The following is a 9,155-nucleotide window of genomic DNA, read 5'->3' on the forward strand; positions in this document are numbered from 1 at the left end:
TGCTTGGAGTTCTAAACTCAAAATCCCTTTGGATGAACATAATATTTACTATTTAGGTTCTCTACTATGTGTCTGGCAGCTTTTATATGTTATCTCTTGGGACAACTTCTTGGAGGACCTTCATCCACCATCTAACAAATCTGGCTGCCTGTAGGCACCATGTTGGAGAGACCATATGGTGAGGCCATACAAAGGCAGAGATGCCCAGGGATCCCCACCTTTCCAACCCCCAGCTCTTTGGATTTCCCCAGCACAGGCACCAGAGTGAAGGAGCCTCTGAGACGGCCCCAACATCAGCTACTATGACTGAAACCATCAGATAGATCCCAAGAGAAGCTACCTGGCTAAGCCCAGTCAACTGCCACATTGGTAAGCAAAATAAGTGAGTGTTATTTTCTTAAGCCCTGTTTTGCGGTGTCTTGATATCCAGCTACAGAGAGCCAGAACAGTCTTTGAATAAGAAGAACATCTGCCTGGGTCTCCCGTCATCACACCATTCTTGACGTCATCTCAGATATGAACTGTTCAGCAGCCACGACCCATCCTCCACCTCCAGCACTCCCTGAATGGTCCTACTATGGCTGCATATTGAGCCTACCAAGACAAGCTTGACAGGTAAAGAAGGACTGTTCTCAGGTTAAAGATGAATATAGCTACACTCAACTTCCCAGATACATGGGTGCCTGTGTTTATCCAATACAACATCACATGAGTAATCTAGTCAGCATTTCACCTTGGATTCCAAGACTTTACACCTAGACATGCAGTTACTCAGAAACACTCTTCAGTTATAGCCCTTCCAGTCCTGTGCCCTTAATGGGAACACATACTTCTGAGCCTTTTCAACTGTTTATTACAGCCTACTTGAACTATTGCCAGACTTGAATTGGCAGTGCAATTTGGAAACACATTCTAAAACTATTATCACTTCACCAAAAAAATGGAGAATATTTTATCTTTTAAGAAAACATCCTAAATTAAAAATTAATCAGCTAGCTCAAGGAGGTATATTTTTCAGCTTTAAGAATACGTTCATATATGCTTTGAGAGTTTAAGGCTACATTGTATTCAAGAAGAATTACTTTTGCTTCAAAGAAGAATTTCTGTTATAAGCTACGATATTAAACACACAAGCACATTCACACATACAAGAATATACCTGTGGGCAAAATTTAACAAAAAAGAAAACTTGATTTCCTAAAAGGCAAACAGAAGCTGTGCTAAATTTCCCTCCAGTAGACCACATAAACGAATAACATTAACCAAATTGACAAAGGGTGGGTTATCAGAGGAGAAATCAAGCTTGATCAGTAAATTTTCCCAGCAGGACCAATGCACTGTGACACAGCAGGAATTTCACAAGCTCAGGGGAGCACTGCAAAGGCACAAAGCTCACTGCTGTGAAGGGCAGGCCATTTCCCTCTACAGGTCTCTGTGAAAGACGGGGAGAGCACCACAGAAAGAAGCACTGTAGTTTAAGAGAAAAGTCTCATTTTTGTGCTTAGTTCTTTTATTTTCCAAAGCATTTTTGAAGTAAATAAATGTGTCTCCTATTGGGATGCAATCCCAGCCTGCTAATGTCATGTTTATAAAGGCAATCCAGCAAATGGAGAAGAGTAGGCTTTCAAAACAGAAGAGCCTTCTGCTTCGCTGCCTCTGCTACCCCGCTTCTGCTACCCCTAGCTGTGTGAACTCACATAAATTATATAATCTCTCTCATCTTTGATTCTTTTCTGGTAAAATGGGGATTACAATGCACATGATTGTGGTAGGGGTTAAATGAGATCATACTGTAAGTTGCCAGTTCTGTGCCTATAACACACTAGGTGTTAAATTATTAATTTATACATTAAGTATTAATACACTTAATTGGTAATATATTTCTTAGTAAATATTTCATAGCATTACCTTTATATTATTAACAATAATATGTACTATTTAAAATAATTTTTTAAAACTCTCTGGTCAAAGAGTCAAGAGACCTGGTTCTAATCCAAACCCTACTCTTTATACAATATATGATCTGGCAAAGTTGCTTTCTACTTATTTATTAGACTCAGTTTCCTTTTGGTTAAAAACAAATAAATAAAGGGTTTGGATTTGCTGATACTGTCTCTCCTGACAGAAAGATAGAAACATTTTAGTAATTTAATGGCTCTAAGTTCATCTGAGTCTAATTTTTCTTTGTCCAAGAAGGTCGCCTTGAGCAACAAAAGCAAACATAAACAAGTGGGACTACATCAAACTAAAAAGCTTCTGCATAATAAAGGAAACTATCAACAAAATGAAAAGGCAACCTACAGAATGGGAGAAAATATTTGCAAACCACACATGTGATAATGGGTTAATATCCAAAATATATAAAGAACTCACACAACTCAATAGCAATAAAGCTAACAATCTGATTTTATAATGGGCAGGGGATCTAAACAGACAGTTTTCCAAAGAAGACATACAGATGGCCAAAAGTACATGAAAAGATGCTCAACATTGCTAATCATCAGGAAAATGCAAGTTAAAACCACAGTGAGATATCACCTCACACCTGTTAAGATGGCTGTTATCAAAAAGACAAGAAATAACAAGTGTTGGCGAGGATGTGGATAAAAGAGAACCCTTGTGCATTGTTGGTGGGAATGTAAATTGGTGCTGCCACTATGGAAAACAGTATGGAGGTTCCTCAAAAAGTTAAAAATAGAACTATCATATGCTCTAGGAATTCCACTGCTGGGTATTCATCCGAAGCAAATGAAAAAGATATATGCACCCCATGTTCACTGCAGCATTATTTACAATAGCCAAGACATCAAACAATCTAAACACCCATTGATGATGAAGGATAAAGAAAATATGGTGTATATATATACAATGGAATATTATTCAGCCATAAAAAGAAGGAAATCTTGCCATTTACAACAACAGAGATGGACCTTGAGGGTATTATGCTAAGTGAAATAAGTCAGACAAAGAAAGGTGAATACCATATGATCTCACTTAAATGAGGAGTCAGGGAAAAAACAAACAAACCCTGAGCTCATAGATACAGAGAACAGATTGGTGGTTGCCAGAGGCTGGGGGATGGGGTGGGCGAAATGGATGAAGGGGATCAAAAGGTACAAATTTCCAGTTATAAAATAAATATCTCGGGCTTCCCTGGTGGCGCAGTGGTTGAGAGTCCGCCTGCCGAGGCAGGGTACGCGGGTTCGTGCCCCCGTCCGGGAGGATCCCACATGCTGCGGAGCGGCTGGGCCCGTGAGCCATGGCCACTGAGCCTGCGCGTCCGGAGCCTGTGCTCTGCAACGGGAGAGGCCACAACAGTGAGAGGCCCGCGTACCGCAAAATAAATAAATAAATAAATAAATAAATATCTCATGAGGATGTAATGTACAGCATGGTGACTACAGTTAATAATATTGTAGTGCATATTTGAAAGTTGCTAAGAGTAAATCTTAAAGGTTCTCATCACAAGAAAAAAAAGTTTTAACTATGTATGGTGATGGATGTTAACTAGACATTGTGATCATTTTGCAATATATACAAGTATCAAATCATTATACTGTACACCTGAAACTAATACAGTGTTATATGTCAATTATACCTCAATTTTTTAAAAAAAAAGTCACCTTGAATAAAGCATTACTTAGTGCTTGTGGCTAAGGCCACCGGTCTAGAGATCAGTGGTGTATTGGAAAATGTTTAACAACTGGCTCTTTGGGTTTAAAAAAAAAAAAGCCTGCTTTATAGTGTTTGCCAATATCCATTGTGTAAACATTCCCACCATGGCCAATTTCAAGCTATCAATAGGACATCACTAAGGTAGAGTTGGAAAGAGACATACACAACTGGCTCTCATAGAGCAGGCTCCAGCACATCACTGTACCAAACCCATTGGATCTCAGTGCTCACCTCTCACCTCACATTCAGTTCCTGAGCAGTAAGACCATTATGAAGAAAATAGCTCCAGGTATCAGGATACTTTCTATTTTCAGTTTCAGTTTAAGGCAGAGCCCCTATTTATCACACAGAAGTACCACTGAATTCACTGCCATTTTTCTGGGGGAAAAAAAGGTCTTGGAGGTCGTGAAATACTGAAATGCAAACAATCTCATTTTCTTACAATCCATTCTAATTCTTCACTACTTAAAAACCTTCCCTAATCTCAGACTGTAAAAACAACAAATGACTTCTAAAGGTTCTACGTCAGAAAATTAGTAAAAAAACAAATTTCATCTTTTCTTCAATTCCTTAATGCCCATAAGGATGAAATTTGTCAAATCAACTCTTTCTCTCATCTGAAAAATCAACCATCAACTTAATAATGATGGACTCTGAATACAGTATTCCCAGAGAGGCTGAAGTTTAGAGCATCCCAGGATGCAGAGCAGGGCCACAAATGAGAACCAAGCACCAGCATGTTTTAGCACCTGATACATCATCTGTCGATTGCCAAGGCACTAAAACCTTGTAATCCACTCTAGAAGAGGCCCTCAGGACATAACTTGCAGTTTATTTTCTCATAAACCTGACATCTTTGATCATTGGACTTCTCAGACCTCAGAGATTTGAAGTTGAAGAAACTTTCAAGAACCCAGTGTACTATTAAGAGTGATGACAGCTGATACCTGACAGCCCAGCATGCTGCCTTATACTGTGCTTCCAATATTCACCGAAATATTTAGAAAACAAAATTCCTGCTGATTTTCACCCCAGCAAAGCGTTTGAGGTTTCTAAATTATTACCCTGAGTCATCATGGAAAGATCATTCTGATCTCATCCTCTGTGTCAGGGGTCCCCAACCCCCGGAACCGGGCCGCATAGCAGGAGGTGAGCGGTGGGCGAGTGTATTTACAGCTGCCCCCATCGCTCGCATCACCACCTGAGCTCCGCCTCCTGTCAGCATTATGGTGAGGTGTATAATTATTTCATTATATATTACAAGGTAATAATAACAGAAATAAAGTGCACAATAAACGTAATGCGCTTGAATCATCCCCAAACCATCCCCCCCAACCCCGATCCATGGAAAAATTGTCTTCCACGAAACCGGTCCCTGGTGCGAAAAAGGTTGGAGACCACTGCTCTGTGTGATGTAAGGAAAATATATGACACATTTTAGAAACATTCTCATCAAAAAGTTTTTCAAAGTGCAATCTTCAATACCTAGAAAATTACCCATATGAAATAATTTATTCCTTGGAGATATGATTGTTGGGAAAATTAATAAAGTAGTCTTGTTCAGGCTTCAGAGACAGAAGCAGGCCTCTGCCTGACCTGTGACCTTGCCTGGACTGCCCTTCGCTTGCTCACCTAACAATTGCTGCTAGCAAGTCAAGCGGCACTTACGATAAGAAAGGGAGTGGGTCTTGGAATTTCTTGAGCCCTGGCGACCTGGCCAGTCCCCTGGGGTCTAGAAAATCTTGTGACTAACGTGGTGAAATTAGCAGCATTGTTACAATTGAACCAGAGCCGTTTTTGCGCAAACTAATATCGGTTTGCGCCCTGGAATTATAAACGGAAGCCCCCAGAACTCCAATCTGAAGTCTCACCCGTGGGGTGGACGCACCGCCCAGGACCCTTCCCAACTGGGGCTCCAGATTGCTGTCACTCGGGACCTCCCATCTGCTGTTTGGATCTGGAAGTAGGTGTCAGCCCAATTCAGTGATGCATACCCTGTTATGTTTCTCTAATATTCTTATTCCTTTCCTTCTAATGATTGTATATCAAGATTAAGTTAAGTCACCTTTCATTAAAGAATTGATTAAAGCTGTTTATTTGTGTGAAACAAGTAGTTATTTTGCCAGCGATTCCATTGAACCTTAAAACCGAAAGCAGGATTTCGGCAAAACAATGATATTGCTGTAGCTCTATACTTTAAGGCACTAACATACAGAATGCCTACTGAGTACAAGGCATTTTGGGGATAGACTCATAAACAATATAGGGGATATTGTTGTTGTTGTGCCTCAGATGGCTTTACTCAGTCCAGACATCTATCCCCCAGATGCTGTGACTGTTGGCTGTTAAAGGCTTGCAGCTGCCTCCTTCTCTAGAAAATTGTCTTTGTATGATTGGAAGCTGTGTTGCTGGGCAGGTAATTTCCTGCAAGAGGCAGTAACAAGGATGCACAAAAGCTCCCCATCCCCGCATTTGCCTAAAAGGTGAACCATCTTTGCAGAACAATTTGTGCTCTAGAGCTCCCCAAAGGATCAGGCTGAAATAGTCTTCAGCTGAAATCACATCCTTGCTTGATTCCACCCTTTGTCCTAGCCCACTACTCCCCATCCTCTTTTCCTGAGAACACTTCCTCAATAGGGCATTTGCAAAAGAATCCAAATCTCAGGGTCTACTTCTGAAGCATCCAACCTAACCCAGACTTACACGCTTTTCTCAAGAATATAAGCCATATACTAAACTCAGCTCAATTATTAATTGAACACTGACAGCCTGTAGAGGATTAAAAATGAAAGAGGATATAGAGGATACGTCCATTCCCAGCTAAGATAGAATGATAGGCAACAGATTTACTTTCTTGCCAAAAGAAAAAATGGTCAAAATGTATGAAAAATGGCTTTCATGATGTCATAATCAGGCAACAAAAGACAGTGATCTTAAATAAATGAGATGAACCCTATGACTGCCCCAGCTTACTGCATAGAGAAAGGAACCCAGGACAGTCCTGGCAGACTTCTGTGTTGAGAATATAGAGCTGGGAGGCCAAAGCAGTAAGAGTTATCGGGCAGAATACCAAAGAGGAGAAGGCTACATAGGAAGGAAACTCTGGAGATCTGCTGAGGGTGCCCCTTGAATATTCAACATATGAGTTAGCACATGCACATGAGGAAAGGAACACCAGAGAAGTTTAAAGGGAGAAATCCCTGGAGATCACACAGGGCCAAAAATAGTGCCCATTCCTATCAGGCTGGGTGGAAAACTTACAATTCATAGGGCATTGGGTAGAATACTAAAAAGGGTTTTACCTCAGTTGTGAGGGAAATACAGCACTAGGCTACACAGCACTGATCTCACCTAATGACAATTATAAGTAAGACTCAAAAGTATCAAACTGTTTCTAAGTAACTTAACTGCAACTCAGAAAAAAGCTTAAGAATATTTATAGTAATCTAAAAATATACCTCAGTATACTGTTAGAAAATAGAAAATAAATAGAAAGATGGTAGATATAAACCCAACCATACCTGTAATCACATACATGGTGGAAAGACTCTAAGATGGCCCTCAATTATCCCTGTCTCCTTGTATTCATGCCCTTGTGTAATCCTCTCCTGTGACTTGCTTCTAACCAATAGAATGTAGAATGTCACCTCCATGACTGCTACATAATACTATAATTTTCATCTTGCAAGCAGACTCTCTCTTATTGACTATTCCCCTTGCTAGCTTTGATTAAGTAAGCTGCCATATGACGAAGTCCACATGGCAAGGAATTGAAGGCAGCCTTCATTTTGACAGCATGCAAGGAACTGAATCCTGCCAACAACCACAGTAGCTTAGAAATAGCTTCTTCCTCAGTCAAGCCTCAGATGAGACCCCAGCCCTGCCTGACATTTTGATTGCAACCTTGTGAGATACCCTGAAGTAGAGGACTCAGCTAGGCTGTGCCTTAATTCCTGGCACACAGAAACAGTGAGATAATAAATGGGTGTTGTTTCAAGCTGCTAAATTTGTGGTAAGTTTATTCTGCAGCAATAACTCGCTACTAAAACATGAAATGTAAATGGTTTAAACACCCAATTAAAATGGAAATTGTCAGATTGGATTAAAAAAAGCCAAGACCCAACTATATACTACTTTTCAGAGATATACTTTAAATATAAAGGCTCAAGTAGGTTAAAACTAAAAAGATGAGAAAAGATACTATTCTAATCTAAAATAAAGCAGGAGTTGCTACTTTAATATAAGACAAAGTAGATTTCAGAGTAAATAATATTAATAAGAGTAAAGAGGGTCATTTCATAAAGAGTCCAATTCAACAAGAGGACATGACAATCCTAAATTTGTATGTACTTAGTAACAGATTACATGAATTAAAAACTGATAGAAGTATAAGGAGAAATAGACAAATATATACTTATACTTAGAGATTTCCCCACCCTTTTCTAATAATTGAAAGAACAAATAGAAAACAAATAAGGATACAGAAGACTTGAACACCACTATCAACCAAATGCCTAATTAACATTCATGCAACACTTCAAAAATTGCAATATACACATTCTTTTCAAGTGCACAAAGAACATTTACCAAAACAGAGCATATCCTGGTCCATAAAAGAAATCTTTTGCTTCTTTTTCTCTCTGGTATTCTTAAATTAAAAGTGATAAAACCTTAATCTCTACCCTTAACCTCACTGAAATTATGAATGGGATTTCATGAGGAGGAGGATGAACAGGGCAAATCTCTAATACAAAGTATGCCAAATGCTATCTTTGAGAAAGGAATACTTTTAAAAGGGACAGAAAAGGTAAGGGAGGGAAGATACGAGTTCACTTTTTCCAGAGCTCTGAGGGTCAGCTGAGTTAGAAACTTTAAACATGATGTGTTTTAAATGGAACCCCATGGGTCTGGACTAGCATATGCGCGTAACAGACTAAGTCTTCTGTTATCAAAAAGGTTGAGGCCTAGCTACTTTTGTCTCAAAGACATTATGTATATTATTGAAATTTGTTTATATCAGATGGTATTTAGATCATCAGTGATAAACAAAAACCTCCAAAAAACCCAATATCTCACTGGGGTAGATATTTCTATGAATATGTTTCACAATAACATTGCTGTGTCCATGGGGGAAAATTACTTGGCCTGCAACTTGCTCACCACCATGTGAAATTGATCAATAGTCCAATTCAGCACAGCTACAATGTTGAATAAATGATAGCTGTAAAACCTAAGCTCTTAATGGGGAAGTAATTCACACAGAGTTGCACTGATAGTAAACAAATGAGAAACTCCATAAAAAGGGAAGACAATGTTTCTCTGTTGGGTTGCTATAGAACATTCTCAGTTATGGGCAAAGCATAATTGATTGGGTGGCAGTTCCTGGAACAGGCTATGAGGATTCTAAAAAGCTTCAGGTTATTCAAATTCACTTTAGTGCTCAGTACCACTGGGCACTTTTGTAAAGAAAAGAGAAAGAT

This window comes from Delphinapterus leucas, chromosome X (assembly GCF_059928025.1).
Source record: "Delphinapterus leucas isolate spDelLeu-1000000601 "Yukka" chromosome X, BTC_Dleu_Yukka2, whole genome shotgun sequence".
Taxonomy (NCBI): Eukaryota; Metazoa; Chordata; class Mammalia; order Artiodactyla; family Monodontidae; genus Delphinapterus; species Delphinapterus leucas.